Below are 23,087 nucleotides of genomic sequence, written 5' to 3'. Positions count from 1 at the left end.
CCCGCCTCCAGTGGTGTCGCGACAGGCGTGAATGGAGGGACGAATGGAAACGTGTCGTCTTCAGCGATGAGAGTCGCTTCTGCCTTGGTGCCAATGATGGTCGTATGCGTGTTTGGCGCCGTGCAGGTGAGCGCCACAATCAGGGCTGCATACGACCGAGGCACACAGGGCCAACACCCGGCATCATGGTGTGGGGAGCGATCTCTTACACTGGCCGTACACCACTGGTGATCGTCGAGGGGACACTGAATAGTGCACGGTACATCCAAACCGTCATCGAACCCATCGTTCTACCATTCCTAGACCGGCTAGGAAACTTGCTGTTCCAACAGGACAATGCACGTCCGCATGTATCCCGTGCCACCCAACGTGCTCTAGAAGGTGTAAGTCAACTACCCTGGCCAGCAAGATCTCCGGATCTGGCCCCCATTGAGCATGTTTGGGACTGGATGAAGCGTCGTCTCACGCGGTCTGCATGTCCAGCACGCACGCTGGTCCAACTGAGGCGCCAGGTGGAAATGGCATGGCAAGCCGTTCCACAGGACTACATCCAGCATCTCTACGATCGTCTCCATGGGAGAATAGCAGCCTGCATTGCTGCGAAAGGTGGATATACACTGTACTAGTGCCGACATTGTGCATGCTCTGTTGCCTGTGTCTATGTGCCTGTGGTTCTGTCAGTGTGATCATGTGATGTATCTGACCCCAGGAATGTGTCAATAAAGTTTCCCCTTCCTGGGACAATGAATTCACGGTGTTCTTATTTCAATTTCCAGGAGTGTATATGGAAACACACAAGTTTTTTCTCTGATAAAGTGGTTCATTTATTTAGAACAAACTGTTAGCAGGCCCTTCGAAAGCACTAATGTGAAACCTCCTATCTCTGTATTAACTCGGATTTTCACCTTTTTTTCTTGTTTGGAAAAGGCCCGAAATTGAGTCCGTTCCACCTCTTCAGTTTAGACTTATAATAACACTCAGTCGGTTGCACAATACTTTAACACTGGAAGCTAACTGCTCCAGAAGTGATAGAAATTTCATGTTTAGTCATCCGGCAGGAATACACCCGTTTGAAGCAAAAAATCGGATCATACTTTCTTTCGCTAATTATTCAGTTTTGTGTTTTCTTTAGCGTTGGTTCGTGTCCGCATATCTTTCCAGCAAGCTTTTGCTTCGTCGTAACGAAATAGTTCAGTCTGTTTCTTTAGTTTAAAAGAAACTGCATAATTGGCTAGATGAGCCAGTTTACACGAAGTAGACCCTATCACATAAAGTGTTGCAGTATTCGCAGTAAAATTCTTTCGCTTAATTAAACTTGGTGGCACGGGTAAAATACAGAGAGTGAAAGATTATTTATAATTTGTACAGAAATCATATGGCAGTTATAAGAGTCGAGGGGCACGGAAGAGAAGCAGTGGTTGAGAAGGTAGTGAGACAGGGCTGTAGCCATCCCTGATGTTATTCAATCTGTATACTGGGCAAGCAGTAAACGAAACAAGACAAAAATTTGGAGTAGGAATTAAAATCCAGGGAGAAGAAATAAAAACTCTGAGGTTGGCCGGTGACACTGTAATTCTGTCAGAGACAGCAAAGGACTTGGAAGAGCAGTTGAGCGGAATGGACAGTGTCTTGAAAAGAGAATATAAGATGAACATCAACTAAAACAGAACGAGAATAATGGAATGTAGTCGAATTAAATCTGGAAATTCCGACAAAATTAGGTTTCGAAAAGAGACACATAAATAGTGAGTTTTACTATTTGGGAAGCAAAATAACTGACGACGGTCGAAGTAGGGAGGACATAAAATGGAGACTGGCAATGGTAAGAAAAGCGTTTCTGAAGAAGAGAAATTTGTTAATATCAAATACACATTTAAGTGTCAGGAAGTCCTTCTGAAAGTATTTGTATGGAGTGCAGCCATGTATGGAAGTGAAACGTGGACGACAAACAGTTTAGACAAGTAGAGAATAGAAGCCTTTGGAATGAAATGCTACAGAAGAATGCTGAAGATTAGATGGGTAGATCACGTAACTAATGAGGAGGTACTGAATAGAATTGGGCAAAGAGAAATTTGTGACACAACTTGACTAGAAGAAGGAATCGGTTGCTAGGGCACATTCTGAGGCATCAAGGCATCACCAGTTTAGTACTTTGGCAAGCATGGGCGAGGGGGGGGGGAACCGTAGAGGGAAACCAAGAAATGAATACATTAAGCAGATTCAGAAGGACGTGGGTTGCAGCAGTTATTCGGAGGTGAAGAGGCTTGCACAGGATAGAGTAGCATGTAGAGCTGCATCAAACCAGTCTTTAGACTGAAGACCACAACAAATGGAACTTTAGCTGAAAAAGCTTGCGAGTAATGGAAGTCATTATACTAATCCTGTAAATGAGGTTTTTTGACGATACAAATTTTCAAGAACTCTAGAAAAGGACAAATGTATCAGTTTGGGATAGGGAACATTGATCCAGAAACACCTGGCAAGGGACCGCGCCTACTCGTCATCACCGATTTGGTACAAATTTATGGTAGGTACCAGACCTGACCAGTAATGAAAGTATCAGAAGTAGGAGCTCCAGTCGTTTACAAAAAATAGCCACTTGGCGCTAGCGGAGTTTACAGACAGCGGTAGGCGCAGCGGAAAAAGTACAGAACGGTAATCCCAGTAGTCTTGGAGTCGAGTCCCTATGGGGAAACTCTTTTTTCTTAATTTTCGGTTTTTACATTACTTACTGTGCAAACAGATCGAAATATGAAGAAAGTAACGCACTTGTATACAGCGCGATATACCATATCATTTCTGGAAAATTGTTGCCAGCAGTCTACAAGTGTCTACAAGAGAATACGCGCTTTTGGACTGGTGGATGAATACGTGGCAAAATATAGAAATGTCTTCTTTATTGCGTCAAAATCTGGGAAACTTACAATAGCCTCGTAAAAAAGTTTTTTGTTCGTGTGTTGAAGCCTACATACAGGAGAACAAATTTTGTTTTGTTAAGTGACTCGTGGGAAGACAAGCAAGTTCCCCCTCACCCAATTGCACTCTGTTACTTCAAACCTGCGATATTTATTTTTATCGTCAGATAAAGAATTTGATCAAAAAGTTTAAAAATTGCTCTTATCTAATCAAGAGAGAAAAATAAGTCACATCACGAGAAGGATGCTCAAAATAAGTTCCTTTGTAGCGAAATTATGCGTTGCGAATGGTTTACTGTCGAACTGTGCGATGAGAGCGAATCTTTTATGAAAGTAAACCAAGTTTGTTTTTCTATAAAAAGTTTGAAACAACCACGTAATTATAAAAATTCGGCGTTCATAACGTGTGCGAGATGCTGAGAAAATTACTACTTCTACTGTTTTTAAGTGTATATAACCCTAGGACGAGTAACTTATCAACTGTCAAATAATAACAATATCCAGTTTTGTGTATGCTGTGTCCGCAGCTCGTGGTCGTGCGGTAGCGTTCTCGCTTCCCGCGCCCGGGTTCCCGGGTTCGATTCCCGGCGGGGTCAGGGATTTACTCTGCCTCGTGATGACTGGGTGTTGTGTGATGTCCTTAGGTTAGTTAGGTTTAAGTAGTTCTAACTTCTAGGGGACTGATGACCATAGTTGTTAAGTCCCATAGTGCTCAGAGCCATTTGAACCATTTTTTTGTGTATGATGTTATCGTGTAAGCCTTATATAATCCATCCCTGGAAACTTTTTCCAATCCCAAATTTTCCTTTACCTCTTCCCTTCATGTCTTTTACGAAATTATTAAACCTAGAATATCAAGGTGGGGTGAATAGTTGCCCCAGTCTATATAATTTTTTATTATAATCTCTCGGGCTCCATTCTTCGTCATCCTTTAACAGATAAATTAATAAATCACCCCGCCTTGTTATTTGGGTGGTACTTTTCTTTGCAGACATAGAAAACTATTAAGAATCTTGGAGGAAATAATATGATAACTTCAGCGTCAAGAGGCCGAAAACTAATACAGCGACCCAGATGAAGATGTGAGCGATCCTGAAACGATCATATCACAGACGACAAGGAGGATGACAAATGTGATGTAAAGCCTTATGAGGTTGTTTCATCCGATAAAGGTGATTAGCAGGTAAGAAAAATTTTGTATGGCAAAAATGGATACTGTGGAAACACACACTCTTTACATAAAAAAGCGTCGAGAGTGTCAGCAATAATATAGTGGTACAAACACCTGATGCGCTACGCGAAGCAAGAAACTCAACGTCTCCCCTGAAATTATTTGAATTGTTGTTACTAATGACGCAGTTCTAATAACAGTTAAGAACAGAAACAAAAAAATTGCTGATGCAAAGACAAAATTTATAACACTCGAGTGGTATCTTATGAGGCGGGGCTCCAAAAAATGCTCATGTTCATTGTACTGATGCTTGGTCTGTAGTTTATGGGTCCCCATTTTTCCGAGGTGTTGTGACGAGAAACTGGTTCGTATTTTTGATAAATAATCTAAGATTTGATGAACAAAATACTCGTTTGCAAAGAAGGACAATAGACAAAATCACTGCATTCCGTGTTTTCTGGTGTATGTTTTTCAAGCATAGTCAAGAATCGTACTCTCCCTCAACTCTCCTAACCATTGACTCCTTAGCTTCGGAGGCAGACGCCCATGCAAAATTCATCTGGTAAGCAAACTGGAGAAATATGGGCTAAATATAATTTCTTTATGTAACGCGAAGACGTATTCCTTTTACGGGGGCAACCAGTATTTGGGAAACGAAACTAGCACTACAGATGTTTCTATTCCTACATATTGTGTGATGAAATTATACGAACTATTTATGAAACAACTGGAACATTGCGATGGACCATTGGTTCGTTTTTTGTGAAGTGACTAACTGGCAGACAAAAATTTCGCAACAGTTGGTACCTCACGCAAAAACAAAACCAGAAATCCCAGAATACGTGCTTCAAACCAAGAACAGGTCAGTTTTTTCGTCTGAATTCATTTACAAGACTCATATACGTTCCAAAAACAAATAAATAAAAATTTTATTCTATTCTTAACGGTGCATGAGATAGGTGTAGTAGGTGAGGAGGCAAAAAAAAAATCGAACGTAGCACTTTTCTACAATAATAACAAATGGGGAAGTCAATGTATTTGATTTACTAATCCACAGTAAGACCACGGCACGTAAAAACGAGGCGCTGGCTTTTGCGATATATAGGCTGTTCGGAAATTCCCGTTACAGACTTCTAGAGGGAAGTGAGTACATAATGTTTTGAGCATGAACCCATGTCCGTAAACGTACCGCTTCCGTTCTACGACCTTTTCAGTTGAGATGTGTAACGCGTCCCCATCTGTTGAGGGAAAGACAAAAGTCTCACAGTTACTTGTCCTCTTATGCAGCAGGGTGGACAGGATGACGTGTACTGTGAGACTATCACCTCATGGCACTTAAAGTCTGCCTTACTGCGAGACATATTCAATGCCTGTGCGACTCCGATAAAGTAAACACGGTTCGAAACGCGTTTTCAGAATACACAGACACTCTGCTTGTGTATGGCGAAACTCGAGGCAGCGGAAGAGCTGCCAGTCGGCTGTATCACGAACGTTTTCCCCAAGGTAGCACACCATCGCACAAACTTTTTGCCCAAGTTACGCGGAGGCTCCGAGAAACACGTACCTCCACCGTGAGGAGGCAGGACTGTGATGCTCCACGGCAACCCCATACGCCCCATTTTGAAAATGTCCTGCATCGCGTAGAAGAGAACCGCCAACGAGTACTCGAACAACTGCTCATGCAATTGGTGTTAGTCACAGTAACGTCTGGTACGTTTCGCGTGAGCAACAATCACATCCGTCTTCTTCTTCTTCTGTAGTGGTCAATCCAAGGATTGGTTTGCAACAGCTACAATGGCAGCTTGTCTCCATTCTGTGCGTCTTTCAGCTTTTCTCTTCATTTCTTTATAGGTGTTACATCCCACATCTTTCACGATTTGATCCATGTACCTCAGTCGTGGTCTTCCTCTTGGTCTTTTTCCCTCGACATATCCCTCTATGATTGTGTTCAGGAGTCTTTTATGTCTTAATAGATGGCCTGTAAACTGCACTCTTCTTTTAACAATGAAACTCCAGAAGCTTCTCTTCTCACCTGCTCTTTCCAGAACCACTTCGTTTGTGACCTTGTCGATCCATTTTATTTTGAGCATGCGTCTATAGCACCACATTTCAAAAGAATCCGTACCACTTACAAAAGGTGCACGCTATGGGTCCAACCGATTTTCCACAATGCGTTGCCTACTGCACGTGTTTCCTGCACACTGCATCGATACATCCATGTTTCCACGTCGAGTCCTGTTCACAGATGAATGTAGGTTCGCTAAGTGCTGAGTGCTGAATTCACGAAATAGCCACGTCTGGGCAGACGAAAACCCTCGAGTCATGCATGTTCAGAGATTTCAGCTCCAGTTAGGCATTAACGTGTGGGCCATACCTCCTTCCACGCAAATTAGTTGGTCCTGCATACTTGCTATTCCTACAAAACGTATTTGACCCGTTCTTGGAACATTTGCCTCTGAATGATCGCCAGGAAATTTGGTTTCAGCATGATGGTGTACCACCTCACTTCTCACGTACGGCTTGGAGACGTCTCAAAAGACAAATCTGTTGTTAGATAGCCGGCCGGAGTGGCCAAGCGGATCTAGGCGCTACAGTCTGGAGCCGCGCGACCGCTACGGTCGCAGGTTCGAATCCTGCCTCGGGCATGGATGTGTGTGATGTCCTTAGGTTAATTAGGTTTAAGTAGTTCTAAGTTCTAGGGGACTGATGACCTCAGAATTTAAGTCCCATATTGCTCAGAGCCATTTGAACCAATTTTTTTGAAGATAGGCCGAGGTGGTCCAATTGCGTGGCTGCCATGGTTGCCGGATTTAACTCCCATGGAACACTTCTTGTGGAGTCGTATGCAAAGTTTAATTTACGAAACTCCCGTAGAGACAGAGGAAGATCTACTGGCAAGAATTCTTGCCGCTGCATTGGAAACTGAACAGACACAGGTGGGATAGAGAGTGTAGCAGAACATGCTTCGTAGGTGCAATGTCTGTAACAATGTTGGTGGTCGCCACATCGAGCCGCTGTTGTAATGAATCAGTGCTGTTCTATACGGTTAATATTTTGGTTTATTTTTGGTTTTGGAGTAGTGCAAAAACGTAACGTTCAAGTGTTAATACAAACAAACATGCTTAAGTGATAAACAGATGTTCCATTACGTTTCCTTTCCAAATGTTACATAAGAATTGTGCTGCGTCACACCTAATTCAATTCCTCAAGCGGAAGTGGATGAGTTGAACAACTGAACTGAAACTGTCATAGAACGGAAACAGTACGTTTCAGGACATGGGCTCCCACTCATATTATGTACCCACTTCTTTTACAAGTCCTACAAGTTTGTAACGGGAATTTCCGAACACCCGGTATATACAGGGTGTTACAAAAAGGTATGGCCAAACTTTCAGGAAACATTCCTCACACACAAATAAAGAAAAGATGTTATGTACACATGTGTCCGGAAACGCTTAATTTCCATGTTAGAGCTCATTTTAGTTTCGTCAGTATGTACTGTACTTACTCGATTCACCGCCAGTTGGCCCAATTGAAGGAAGGTAATGTTGACTTCGGTGCTTGTGTTGACATGCGACTCATTGCTCTACAGTACTAGCATCAAGCACGTCAGTACGTAGCATCAACAGGTTAGTGTTCATCACGAACGTGGTTTTGCAGTCAGTGCAATGTTTACAAATGCGGAGTTGGTAGATGCCCATTTGATGTATGGATAAGCACGGGGCAATGGCCGTGGCGCGGTACGTTTGTATTGAGACAGATTTCCAGAACGAAGGTGTCCCGACAGGAAGACGTTCGAAGCAGTTGATCGGCGTCTTAGGGAGCACGGAACATTCCAGCCTATGACTCGCGACTGGGGAAGACCTAGAACGACGAGGACACCTGCAATGGACGAGGCAATTCTTCATGCAGTTGACGATAACCCTAATCTCAGCGTCAGAGAAGTTGCTGCTGTACAAGGTAACGTTGATCACGTCACTGTATGGAGAGTGCTGCGGGAGAACTAGTTGTTTCCGTACAATGTACAGCGTGTGCAGGCACTACCAGCAGCTGATTGGCCTCCACGGGTACACTTCTGCGAATGGTTCATTCAACAATGTGTCAATCCTCATTTCAGTGCAAATGTTCTCTTTACGGATGAGGCTTCATTCCAACGTGTTCAAATTGTAAATTTTCACAAACAACATGTGTGGGCTGACGAGAATCAGCACGCAATTGTGCAATCACGTCATCAACACAGATTTTCTGTGAACGTTTGGGCAGGCATTGTTGGTGATGTCTTGATTGGGCCCCATGTTCTTCCACCTACCCTCAATGGAGCACATTATCATGATTTCATACGGGATACTCTACCTGTGCTGCTAGAAAATGTGCGTTTACAAGTACGACACAACATGTGGTTCATGCACGCTGGAGCTCCTGCACATTTCAGTCAAAGTGTCCGTACGCTTCTCAACAACAGATTCGGTGACCGATGGATTGGTAGAGGCGGACCAATTCCATGGCCTCCACGCTCTCCTGACCTCAACCCTCTTGACTTTCATTTACGGGGGCATTTGATAGCTCTTGTCTACGCAACCCTGGTACCAAATGTAGAGACTCTTCGTGCTCGTATTGTGGACGGCTGTGATACAATACGCCATTCTCCAGGGCTGCATCAGCTCATCAGGGTGGATGCACGTATCCTCGCTAACGGAGGACATTTTGAACATTTCCTGTAACAAAGGGTTTGAAGTCACGCTGGTACGTTCTGTTGCTGTGTGTTTCCATTCCATGGTTAATGTGATTTGAAGAGAAGTAATAAAATGAGCTCTAACATGGAAAGTAAGCGTTTCCGGACACATGTCCACGTAACATATTTTCTTTCTTTGTGTGTGAGGAATGTTTCCTGAAAATTTGGCCGTACCTTTTTGTAACACCCTGTATGGGCTTTTAGATGCGTCAGGCATTAACGCTTATGTCTTGTATAAGGATAACAAAGCTGAGCAATTTTCTGAAGTCATTGGCGTTTGGGCTAGTGGAAGGAGAAATAAAAGATTCATGAAAAAAATTTACCTAGAGAGCTTCGGGATCAAAAACATAACCAGAACCAGTCTTTAAAAAAATATTGGGTCATGCTTTCTCTGCAGTCGAAAAAAAGACCGAAAAACTTTCTTTATATGCTGTGTCTGTTCGAAACCGCAAAGACCATCGGAAACATATTAGTCAAAGTTGCCATAAAAGTTTGGTCTGAAGATGGTGTATATATTCAAGATGGCTTATATATTTCATCAAATTCCGAAATTAATTTATGGAGATCTTTATTTCCTTTTACATGATAAACTATTTTTATTCGTAGCTGTTAGCTTTATATTTTTTACCAATATACATAATATTTATTATAATGTTCTAAATAACACTTGTTTGTTTCAATTATTCTTCTTATGTTTTATGATATGTTCTACTGTGTTTCGTAATTTTATAATAAAAAGGTTAATTGAATACCAAAGAAAAGTACAATCTGATATTTCCATAGATGACATCAATGATAAAACAAAATACATTGACATTATAATTATTATTGGCCTTCACATATTGTAAAAATTGACAATGATTTGTAATAAATGTTCCATAGTGCTTGCTTATTATTATATATTACTCCAGAAACTTTATTTTAACAGAGATCATTTAGAAAACCTTGAGGTTACTTTTTACCTCACCTTGTTTATATATGTCTCAGACTGTGCATCTTGTTATTCTAGGCTTAATAAATGAAGTATACTGAACATTGTTTTGGTTTATTTGCAGTGCAAGTAAGGTAAAAACTGAAATTTAAAAAATGTTTCTGAGTAGGGACCAGACACCACGACCCACGCATTACCGTTCCGTCCGCTTTCCGCTGCGCCAACGGCCAAACAGAAATGTCTGATGCCTTAACCGGCCCGCACCAGAAATGCTGTTTTCTGTAAAAGCTTAGCCATCTGGAGCTCCCACTTCAGTCACTTCCAATCCTGACCAAGCCCTGCTTAAATCATACATCTGGATAAAATCGGTGATGATGAGTAGGCACGATCTCCTTGTGAGTCTAAATTTACAGCGCCAAACGTGTTGTGGAGTAACTCCACCCGTGGAATACAATAACCTGCGAACCGTTGATGATGATGATAATGCTTTAGGGCGCACAGTAGCTAAATTTTTAGTGCCAGTACGAAAAATTAATAAGGCGAGTGCAGATAAAAGTCACAGAATAATAAAACTTCTGTTACAGTTTAGAAAATATAAAAACGCCCTACACACACACACACACACACACACACACACACACACACACACACACACACACACACACATAAAATGGTGAAACACATGTGTATTGTCAGATTTAAAACTTACAATAAAAAAGAAAAAACAAGGAAAATCAGTAAAAATAATTATAATAGTAGATCAGATAGCTGGGGCTGGCTGATCGCTGGGATAATTTAATTGGCCAGTTGCTTCTGGGGAATCATAAGAAGTGCTCTTGGTTAAAATGTGCAATGTATTAGGGGACAGTGCCCTATTCGGAGGTGGGTTATGGTCATTTCATCCCGCCGTGTTACGTTTTCCATAACATAAATTTTAAGCGAATTTTCATTGTGATATATTTTTGAACAGGTCTTCATGTTGCGTCGTAAAGTGAAGCGGCGGCACGCCAGTCCGAAACGAGAGAGCAGAGAAGGCTGTGACCGGCCGTGGTGGCCGAGCGGTTCTAGGCGCTCAGTCCGGAACCGCGTGACTGCTACAGTCGCAGGTTCGAATCCTGCCTCGAGCATGGATGTGTGTGATGTCCTTAGATTAGTTAGGTTTAAGTAGTTCTAAGTTCTAGGGGACTGATGACCACAGATGTTAAGTCCCATAGTGCTCAGAGCCATTTTTAGAGAGGGCTGTGAAGAAGACGTCAGCCATTTGCACGCTGACCGACTCCTCTCTAGGGCGACAACACGACGGCAGCGGCCTCGATGTGAAGAGAACGTAAGCGCCGCTCCCGGCTGGTCGCGGCCACTTCTTCAGAAGCATCGATATTAGGCATTTCAAGACCAGCGACTCAGGAATTGAGTACACTGACGAACATTGTTTATTTTGTCTGTCGCCCTTTGCTTGCGATACATCTATTTGGCACAAAGTTAATTACTGTAATCATTTACTTTCGTAATAAAAGTCTTCAATGTAGATATCACATTCAGCTTCTCTCTTCTTTCAGTTCATGGAATTTGTCATTCTGCCAATCAGCGTTCTTGAGCATACATTTAATTTTCAGCCTCTGTCTTCCTTCAACTCAGGGACACTGGCATTCTGTCATTCAGTGTTGCACAGCTCATAGAAGTGAAATGCTGTCGTCTCGAAGGAAAACTATCTTCACAGTGAATGAAGAACACATCCCCCATCCCATAAACAGATGGCCTGCGTTGGTGTACAAGTACACTACTGGCCATTAAAATTGCTACACCCACGAAGATGACGTGCTACAGACGCGAAATTCAACCGACAGGAAGAAGATGCTGTGATATGCAAATGATAAGCTTTTCAGAGCATTCACACAAAGTTGGCGCCGGTGGCGACACCTACAACGTGCTGACATGAGGAAAGTTTCCAACCGATTTCTCATACACAAACAGCAGTTGCCCGGCGTTGCCTGGTGAAACATTGTTGTGATGCCTCGTGTAAGGAGGAGAAATGCGTACCATCACGTTTCCGACTTTGATAAAGGTCAGATTGAAGCCTATCGCGATTGTGCTTTATCGTATCGAGACATTGCTGTTCGCGTTGGTCGAGATCCAATGACTGTTAGCAGAATATGGAATCGGTGGGTTCAGGAGGGTAATACGGAACGCCGTGCTGGATCCCAACGGCCTCGTATCACTAGCAGTCGAGAAGACAGGCATCTTATCCGCATGGCTGTAACGGATCATGCAGCCACGTCTCGATCCCTGAGTCAACAGATGGGGACGTTTGCAAGACAACAACCATCTGCACGAACAGTTCGACGACGTTTGCAGCAGCATGGACTATCAGGTCGGAGGCCACGGCTGCGGTTACCCTTGACGCTGCATCACAGACAGGAGCGCCTGCGATGGTGTACTCAATGACGAACGTGGGTGCACGAATGGCAAAACGTCATTTTTTCGGATGAATCTAGGCTCTGTTTACAGCATCATGATGGTCGCATCCGTATTTGGCGACATCGCGGTGAACGCACATTGGAAGCGTTGGAGGCGTGTATTCGTCATCGCCATACTAGCGTATCACCCGGCGTGATGGATGGGGTGCCATTGGTTACCCGTCTCGGTCACCTCTTGTTCGCATTGATGGCACTTCGAACAGTGGACGTTACATTTCAGATGTGTTACGACCCGTGGCTCTACCCTTCATTCGATCCCTGCGAAACCCTGTATTTCAGCAGGATAATGCACGACCACATATTACAGGTCCTGTACGGGCCTTTCTGGATACAGAAAATGTTCGACTGCTGCCCTGGCCAGTACATTCTCTCACCAATTGAAAACGTCTGGTCAATGGTGGCCGAACAACTGGCTCGTCACGATACGCCAGTCACTACTCTTGATGAACTGTGGTATCGTGTTGAATCTGCATGGGCAGCTACCTGTACACGCCATCCAAGCTCTGTTTGACTCAATGCCCAGGCGTATCAAGGCCGTTATTACGGCCAGAGGTGGTTGTTCTGTGTACTGATTTCTCAGGATCTATGCACCGAAATTGCGTGAAAATGTAATCACATGTCAGTTCTAGTATAATATATTTGTTCAATGAATACCCGTTTATCATCTGCATTTCTTCTTGGTGTAGCAATTTTAATGGCCAGTAGTGTAATTACTGTGTGACGATAGCTGTAACAACAAAGACAGGGAATGCACCGGTAGACGTACTGCCAATTAATTGGCGTTTATACACAGCAGATACTACAGTGTTACCTATTGGCTGGATGACGTCGACGATTCCAAACTAGAACCAGCCGTGAAAAAAATCCGTCTCCCATCGGTAGCCGATAGAGAAATCTATGGTCTGACCACGAGCATTCGTTTCCGAGTCTGTAGCACCTCACACACAACCTGTACTTTCAGCAAAACATTACACCGTCCCTTCTGAAACGTAACAGATTAGCTCAGATAGGAAACTGAATGTTTCGATACCAAAACTCATACTTGAATTACAGTATGTAATCACCCTAGATTGCAATTGACAGTATAACATAGTGTAAATAAAATATCAGTACTAGTAATCCCTACCTAGGGAATGTTAAGTGATCAGAAACTATAAACAACAACTAAAACCCGCTTACTATTTAAACGTCGGAATTTCTGATATTACTGATGAAAGAGTCTGTTCAATCCGGTATTACTGATAAAAGAGTCTTTTCAATCAAACACCTAATATATGGCAGTAGTCCTGTGCCTAATTTATTTAGTGTGTAATTAACATATCTATAAAAAGCATTGTTTGCTTCGCATATTTGATGTAAATTCCTATCATAACTTCTTCTTCGGACCGATTTGTGTGTATTGATCGAATGATAGTAATTGTAATATTTCCAAATGCATATTAATTTACCGAGATGTGATGACTTTTAATTCTTACTCGTAAAATCAACGCTATCGACAATGTTCCTATTGTCATGAAATTTATAGAAGCAATCGAGTTATGAGAGCTGGGCTCACCGTTGTCCGGCTTCTGGGACGTTCGATCTGTGTCGCATTGTGAAATAAAGTGTTATCAAAAGGTCCTCGGCATATCCTGAGCTTATTACATATTCACACGTTGCATAAACCTAAAATGTGAATCCAGTTCTCGGCAAGATTTCCAGGACGACGATCAGATCTGGTCTATTTTATTACATCGAGCACGTTACGTTGCAAAGTGAATGGAATGGCAAGTGTTATCCAAAAGCAAACAGGAACTAACACTTCGCTCCCACAGTCAGAATGGCCCGAGTAACACGGCATTGTATGCTCACTCCATGTCACATGACCTCAGTCCTGTTGTATACATCCGGGACTCCCTCGAGCGAGACTTTTGTGCCACGGACCCACAATTACACCCAATTTCTGCAAATTGTACGTGGCTGATGAATGGTCGAGGACCAGGACAGCTGCACAACGTATCCGGCGTACCGCTGTATCTGTGCTACAAAACGTCGGCATCATCATCATAATGTGAAGGGGTGCCAAACGGTACCAGGTAAGTGTCCAGTAAGCCAGTTCAGCTGATTATGGTTGGATAATGGTTCGATATGTTAGTGAGTTCACTGGACAAAATATAACTCAACCCCCTTAAAATGGCATACAGGTACCAACAATCAAGTGATCCTTCAGCGCTTCGCAGTCAAGCATTGTGTCTGCGCCATTCGGTTGCATGAAATCCGTGCAGTATAATGACAGAATGGTAGAAAGTAGCTATCGTATCGGGATGTGCCCATGACCACACGGTGAATGAAGATGCCGGATGTGTTGGTATTTCAACGCGAACTGTCCATCGTTTCTACAAGTAATGTTGTACCACCCGCAGGCTTTTATCAAGGAGTAAAAATAGCGGTCGTAAAAAGATTCAACTAGAGTTGCACTGTACCAAAATTACAGTTCGGTAGTTTTCGTACCACTCGCAAGTGACGTAATAAATAGTAGGATTACCGGCAGTATTGCTAGCATTGTAGGGAAAGAAACATAAATGAAAGGATGAGGGAGACTCTTGGAGCTGACGACTACTCTTTGTTTTTTGTTTGTTTTGCAAATAATTAGAACGGCACATCGTTTAGTGTTAGTCCATTATGTATTTCGTATCCTTGCAAAATATAAGTTGCATTTTATAAGTAATAAAATTGGCTGATCGTCTAACGTCTGCACTTTTATGCAACCAAAGCAGTTACTTTTGATGCAAGTAAAGTTTATATGCACAAACATAAAAAATCTATATAATTGCTGTTGTTATTTTGTACTCAGGAGAACGTTCTTCGTCGTGATCAAAGGCAAGTGTTATCTGCTATCATTGAAAAGTGCGACAGTTATTCAGGAATAACAGAAACGTGTTTCATATAAGCTCGACGAAGTACTGAAGCGAAGTCTGACTCTTTTTTTCTTTTTTTTTGAGAAAATTGCGTTTTCTACCGCTGTATTATAAGTCGTTACTTTATTAATTTTTACTACAACGTGCGTCTGTTTCAGGTTACAAACCAAAACCTGAATTAAGCACTGACAATTTCAAATTTGCTATTAATACTATTATTTTTAGGTAAAAGCAAGAGGATAACTATGTAGAACAAAAATTTACAGTAGATTACATGACCCTTTATGTAAAGGGATACTGAAGAGCCAAAGAAAATGGTACACCTGCCTAATATCGTGTAGGGCCCCCGCGAGCACGCAGAAGTGCCGCAACACGACGTGGCAAGGACTCGACTCATGTCTGAAAAGGTGTTGGAGGGAACTGACACCATAAATCCTGTAGGACTGCCCATAGTAGGGGTGGAGATCTCTTCCAGACAACACGTTACAGGGCACCCCAGATATGCTCAATAATGTTCATGCTGTGGAGTTTGGTGGCCAGCGGAAGTATTTAAACTCAGAAGAGTGTTCCTGCAGCCACTCTGTAGCAATTTGGACGTGTGGCGTACCGCACTGTTGTGCTGGAATTGCCCAAGTCCGTTGGAATGCACAATGGACATGAATGGATGCAGGTGATCAGACAGGATGCTTACGTACGTGTCACCTGTCAGAGTCGTATCTAGCCATATTAGGGGTTCCACTTCACTCCAACGGCACACGCCCCACACCATTACAGGGCCTCCACCAGCTTGAACAGTCGCCTGCTGACATGCAGGGTCCATGGATTCATCAGGTTGTCTCCGTAGCCGTACACGTCCATCCACTCGATACAATTTGAAACGAGATTCGTCCGACCAGGCAACATTTTTCCAGCCATCAACAGTCCAATGTCGGTGCTGACGGGCCGAGGCGAGGTGTAAGGCTTTGTGTCGTGCTGTCATCAAGCGTACACGAGTGAGGCTTCAGTTCCAAATGCCCATATCGATGATGTTTCGTTGAATGGTTCGCACGCTGACACTTGTTGATGGCCCAGCATTGAAATCTGCAGCAATTTGCGGGAAGGTTGCACTTCTGTCAAGCTGAACGATTCTCTTCACTCATCATTGGTCCCGTTCTTGCAGGATCTCTTTCCGGCCACAGTGACGTCGGAGATTTTATGTTTTACCAGATTCCTGATATTCACAGTACACTAATGAATTGATCAGACATGGATATCCCAACTTCTCTGCTACCTCGGAGATGCTGTGTCCAATTGCTCGTGCGCCGACTGTAATACCACGTTCAAACTCACTTAAATCTTGATAACCTGCCATTGTAGCAGCAGTAACCAATCTTAGAACTGCGCCACACACTTGTCTTATGTAGGCGAAGCCGACCGGAGCGGCGTCTTCTACCTGTTCACGTATTTCTGTATTTGAATACGCATGCCTATAAGACTGATTTTCTTTGCAAGATGTGGCAACCCTGTAGGCTTGCGTAGGGACAATATCTTTGACCTTGCTCCATAAACTGCTTCTAGTCCAAGCAGCACCTCGATGCAACTGTTCAGTCGTGAATTGTGCTGCAATAAGTTAACACGTGTTTGTGTCTCTCGTCACCGAAATGAAACCGCATAATATTGCGCAACAGCATGCCATCAATCCATAATTGTTGAGCCGTGTTATCACTGGTGATGAGAGTTGGTTTTTTCAGTACTATCCAGAGACAAAACGCCAAAGTTCGCAATGGTGCTCAAAAGGATCACCCAGACCAAAAAAAGCTCGCATGTCAAAGTCAAAAGTGAAATGCATGCTTGTGTGCTTCTTTGATTCCAAGGGAATTGTTCATAAAGAGTGAGTGCCTCCTGGACAAACAGTTAACTAATAGTCTATTACTACAAAGAAATTTTAGAATGACTTCGTAAAAGAATTCTTTGTGTCCGTGCCAGCAATTTCCAAGATTCAAAACGGTGATCAAGAGACACCATTTTCAAACAGCACAAGATGTCAAAAAGTTGTAACGGGGGTCTTGGAGGATATTACAGAAGATGAGTTCCAGAAATGTTGCCATCAATGGCAGAAGCGCTGGAAAAGTGTGTGCAATCAGAAGGGAACTATTTTGAAGCAGACAATACTAAACTTGACTAAAACGCTAAGCAACTTTTTTTTTTTTTTTTACATCAGTCTCATTACTTTATTGTCGCACCTCGTATGTAGTCGCTGAGGTCGGCAACGCGTATATAAGACACAAGTGTCTGGTGCAGCTGTTATATCGGTTACTGCTGTTACAATGACAGATTATCAAGATTTAATATATATATAATTCCGGTTACCAGGGGCTAGGGGAATCTAGTGCTACACTGATGGCATACGCAAACAATGTGATAGAAATGAGTTAACGCCCGATAGGTATGCAACACATCTCGTGCACTGGTAATGTGGTTAGGATCTTAAGTGACCAAGACTACTAGGAAGTATACGCTGACTTACGGTAGCCTACTCTAATCCTAACCGGCAGGGAATGCAGTCGATCGTCACGCCGTAACAGCGACAATCGATTGTAAACTGGACGGGAATTGCTGCAGCTAGTGAAAGCACCATCTCACACAATGCTACTTTAACACACATATCCTTTCAGTCCCGTTTTGTAAGGAAATACACCGTTACTCAACACGCCGTTAAGTCTGTGACTTAATATAAAAATAAATCAACTGTGTCCTTTAAAACGTATGTTTCTTTTACTCAGCAAGACGTTCTAAGTGGTTTTTTTTTTTTTTTTTTTTTTGAGTTGCATTCCCTTTGGTTAGCTGCAGCTGTTGGTGGGTAGTCCTCACTGATTGTAGAACGTTAAACCCTGCCGAGATAGTGGCTTCTCAGCTGTGCCATCAATGTTTACACCTAATGTCAGGGGCCACTTACGGAAAGATATGTTTTGAAGATACAGCACGTTCTTTACAAGACCTACGTGATAAAATGTCTGACAGTTATCGTGGAGTTACACGAACAATAGCGAACGAAGCCCAAACTGCGGTTAAGAACTCATGATGAAATATTACTACTCCTCGAACTGTCGCATACCTTTCCTGCCTCTGATAGCTACGGTAGCTACAACAGGAACGCTGTCCATGTTCCTTATTACATTGGTAAGAACGAAGCGTTAAGATCTGCCCAGCTAGCATGAATAATTCTCACTGCTTTTTGCTGCGCTTCTGACCGCAATGCCAAAAAAATAGGCCAACGTAAAAAAATTTTTGTACACAATATTCGTTTCTTCTTTTCACATTTATGCTTTCCGAACTTAGCTACAACAAACATTATTTAGGTAGCACTTATAATAACATTTGTGTTCCCGGTTGGCGCAAAGTAAAATACGATAATAACACTGGGCAACAATGAAAATGTTTCGGGCTTAAAAATAGTAAATTTACATGTATTCCCATCTGCTGAATTCAAAAATCACCATAAAAATGACGGATTAGCGCTTGTTTTGAAGATAAAGTGACATTTCATTTTTTACAGTGAAGATTTTAAATTTGGGGGATTTTTTTTGGGGGGGGGGGGGGGCTGGCGCACCTGTCAAATAACAAAACACAGATGCTCTTCAGCTGTTTGTAAGTCATAAACATAGATACTCTTGCCGTGACTGTGAATTACATGTAGTTTCTACTCAAATTAATGCAAAATTTCTGGTTTGCGAGTGCTTTTTTTAGTGTAAAATTTGTAAAAATGCCACGAAAATGTGTAAATATGATGAATAACTTTTGTTATATTTGTGGTGAAATAACATTTTCCTCACAGAAACGCAATCTGACGCCTCTTGTAAAGACTGTCTATCAGTATTATTTCGGTATGAAAGTAGGGGACCAGGATAAGTTCAGTTACACTGCGAGAATGGCTGAAAAAGAAGAAACGATCTATGGCTTTCACTGTGCCTATGATTTGGCGGGAGCCTACAAAGCATAAAGATGACTGCTATTTCTGCCTGACTCCACCTATAAAGGCAGGATTGTCTATGAAGAAAAGAAGAACAGTTCAGTACCCGAATCTACCATCTGCTATTCGACCCATTCCACATTCAGATAGTTTACCAGTTCCTACTCCACCCGAAAATTGTGTGTTTGAAGTAGAAAATGAAGACAGTGTGGAACAAGAAGAACCAAACAAGCTTTCCACATCTCATGACCCTAATTTTGAGGGAAAGATGATAAACCGTACAGACTCAGCAAGCGAAATTGAGTGATCTCATTAGAGACCTTGGCCTATCAAAGGAGAATGCAGAAATTCTTGGGTCTCGACTACAGCAATGGAATCTTCTCCAAAGTGATGTGAGAATATCACAGTACAGAAAACGTCACATGGAACTGCTCCCCTTTATTGAGAAGAAAAATAATATTGTTGTTTGCTGCGACATTAATGGCTTGATGAAATCTTTGAATTTGAACCATGATCCAACTGAATGGAGGCTATTCATAGACTCCTCCAAGCTTAGTTTGAAAGCTGTGTTACTTCACAACGGGAACCTTCTAACATCTATTCCTGTTGGTCATGCTGTTCACATGAAGGAGACATATGCAAATATGACAGCTCTCTTGGACTCAATCAAATATCATGAACACAAATGGAAAATCTGTGGTTCAAGAATCATAAAAAAAGGTTGTATACATGGAAGAATCCTGGAGATACTAGAAGGTATCAGATAGATTATATAATGGTTAGATAGAGATTTAGTAAACAGGTTTTAAATTGTAAGACATTTCCAGGGGCAGATGTGGACTCTGACCACAATTATTGGTTATGAACTGTAGATTAAAAATGAAGTAACTGCAGAAAGGTGGGAATTTAAGGAGATGGGACCTGGATAAACTGACTAAACCAGTCTCGGGGACTGCCCGGCGATTTGCCTTTACACAAACAACCTGTTTCTCAGAATTGTTCATGCCGTCGTCTAATGCTCTGTGATGTAGGAGGATCCACACCATATCTAGTACGAAAGTCACACTGAACAGTTATTACTGAACCGCACTGCGTGAAACGTAGAACACAAAATGCTTTCTGTTGTCCCGGCACCATTTTTACTAGAGGTGAAGTGGGCGGACACTGCTGCCACCTAGCGGGAACCATGTAAAACTCGTGAGTTTGCTCTTTCCAACAGTATGTTGTTCACGTACATATCGCCAATAACATAATAGTTATGATTTTTAAAATCGGATGATTGTTTTGATACACTCTGCACATCACGGACATCTTGCATCCTCAAGTGTTGGCCTCTCATGCGACAGTATCGTTGTGCCTTTTTGCAACAGGTCAGTGCTCGTCCACACATGGCACATGTCTCTATGAACAGTCTCCGTGATGATGATATTCTCCAGTGACCGTCAAGATCATCAGATCTGCCCTTGAAGGAACGTGTGTGAGACTAGCTCGGACGTCAACTCCATCCCAGGGCCAGTTTCCAGGATGTCAAGGACCAGTAAAAACAGCTGTGGGCCAGACTACCTCAGGAGAGGATACAACTGCTTTACGACACCCTGCCCAACCGAAGCAGTGTGTGCATGCAGACCAAACGGGGTGCAACATAATACTGATTACTGGGCTCATGCTGCCAAGTTCTTTGTAAATTTAACTTGATTTTTTAATCACAGAAATAACATCACAGAGCCTATCAGCCTGTGAAGTTCCATTTTTTTCCTCCTTCTTTTCGAATTGCTTCATTTATTTTGTCAGGCAGTACATTTCCCATCTCCTAGTACGCCACATACAGATTTCAGCCACTCTAGATGTCGTTTTCATTACTGCTTTCTTTCCAGGTACATCCTGAGCCACAAAACTCACCTACAAGTTTCATTGCTGACGACTGCAAATAGCCGATCCTTTTATTATTTGTATTTGAATGATCCGTTTTGACCCTCTGGGTACTCAAGGAAACGACGCGTCTCTGGGAAGAACATCACTTGTCTGGATAAGAATAACAAAAATGAAGTTTGCAGATACCCCTTAAGTTACGCCCTGCCAATCTTACCCGTAAACACCGATTTGCCTCCTTGATTCGTTGCCCGCCCTAATGATAATGTCGTGTCGCTACCAGCCAAGTGCAAACAACATCGGCGGCTTGTGGATCATAGTCGCTATTCGTTTGGTGTGACAAGGCTGTGTGTACTCCACTGTATAACTCCGAAATGAACGCGAATGGGACCCAGGCTCGCGGCACCAGTAGCCAGCAATGGTCTACAAGGGTTCAGCCGCTCACCCCGCTGATCACTATTTTTTGACTTCGAGGTTAATCCACAGAGTGATACAAGTAACGATGAAAAATCCCCACACACTAATACGGTGGTACTCCGTCGCATCCAACAACAATCGGTATACCGAGAGCAAAAATTGCTCAAAAGTGTTTTGCACCATCTGCATAAGAGGCACCAGAATGAGAAAATAAACTAGAAAAGTAACTTTACTGCAAAATAAAAACAAAACAATAGCAAAAATAAAGGCACGCTGTTCGAAAGTGCACATCTTATGCACATCAGTGAAATAAAAATCTTCTGCTGGGTAGCATTCAGTGACACTCTGTGTGTTACGCCAACCTTAGATCCTCCTTGGAATGCTGTTCACAATGTGATCGAGACATTGCATTCCCAAGGGTAAGGAGAACTTTCATGTAGGTGAAAAGAATCATAGTGTTAGTGTGATTTCGTGATGATGTTTTTATATTAGGCGTTTCATCTCTGCTAAAAATGATTTCGACAAAACTTTTTTGTGGACGTAGAAGTTTGACTTTGTAGTAGTTCCAAAGTTTTATTTAGTAAGCGGACCTCTTCGTAAAAACTATCTTTATCACTGTCGTCTTCAGTGCCCAGCACCTTTGATGTTTTCTACGTATTTTTCATATGTACGAATTATCAAATGTATATTGATTTGATTTTGCAAATCAATAAATAAATGTGTGACGTGAATGGAATTATGAAAACACCGAACCACACATACTTCGGTACCGAACACCGAACACGGGGCTGCAACACCGATCAGTTCGGTAAAATGCAGAACACCTGACTACCCAGCCTGGGTCAGACATTCTCTGAAGAGTGGGCTGGCAGAAGGGGGGAGGGGGGGGGGGGGCTGTTTCGTGGCCAGCAAGTTCACCTGATCTCAGCACACTTGATTTCTTCTTACGGAGCCACGTAAAAAGTCTTGCGTATGAGACGCATGTCGAGACTGAAGAGGGTCTCCTGGCCAGAATTCTCGCTGGCTGCAATACTGTTCAAAAGACACCGGGGATATCAGAACGGGTAACACAGGTCTTTGTGCAACGGTGCCTTGCCTGCATTGGCGCTGGGAGACGCCATTTTGAACACATGTCGTAAATGTAGTAACTTCAGAAACATAGGTAAATGGAATTCATTATTACTGTACCGCAGACTTGCGATTTTCTGTCTGCCTGACATCACATTACATGCGCCGTTGCTAGTCCATCAACAGCGGAAGTTATCTGAAGGTTTCCAGCGGGAATTCTGTACGTCATGACTAAGGTTCGGAAGTTGGGGCCCTTAGTTTGAGCGATACACAAGGCTAAGGCGGAACTTGAGTAGATTTTCGCTTATACTTTTCGACTCGGTCGTTTACGGCCTAGGATCCCTTGCCTCACACTGATAAATTCACCCTTCTCCATCATCCCTGAATGTTTGTTACATCATTTCGGAATCAGCCTCCGTAATACAATATATTGAATTAACAATAAACTACCGCTATAATGCTTTACCTCTATTCACACTAATCCCAGCTAAGTTTAATGAAGTAAATTATAAGGAAAGTTGCTACTCTGAAGCTGTTCAGTCTGCTGTTTGTAGAATACACTACTGGCCATTAAAATCGCTAAACCAAGAAGAAATGTAGATGATAAACGCGTATTCATTGAACAAATATATTATACTAGAACTGACATGTGATTACATTTTCA

Source organism: Schistocerca piceifrons, chromosome 2 (assembly GCF_021461385.2).
Source record: "Schistocerca piceifrons isolate TAMUIC-IGC-003096 chromosome 2, iqSchPice1.1, whole genome shotgun sequence".
NCBI lineage: Eukaryota > Metazoa > Arthropoda > Insecta > Orthoptera > Acrididae > Schistocerca > Schistocerca piceifrons.
Note: the sequence above shows the minus strand (reverse complement) of the source record.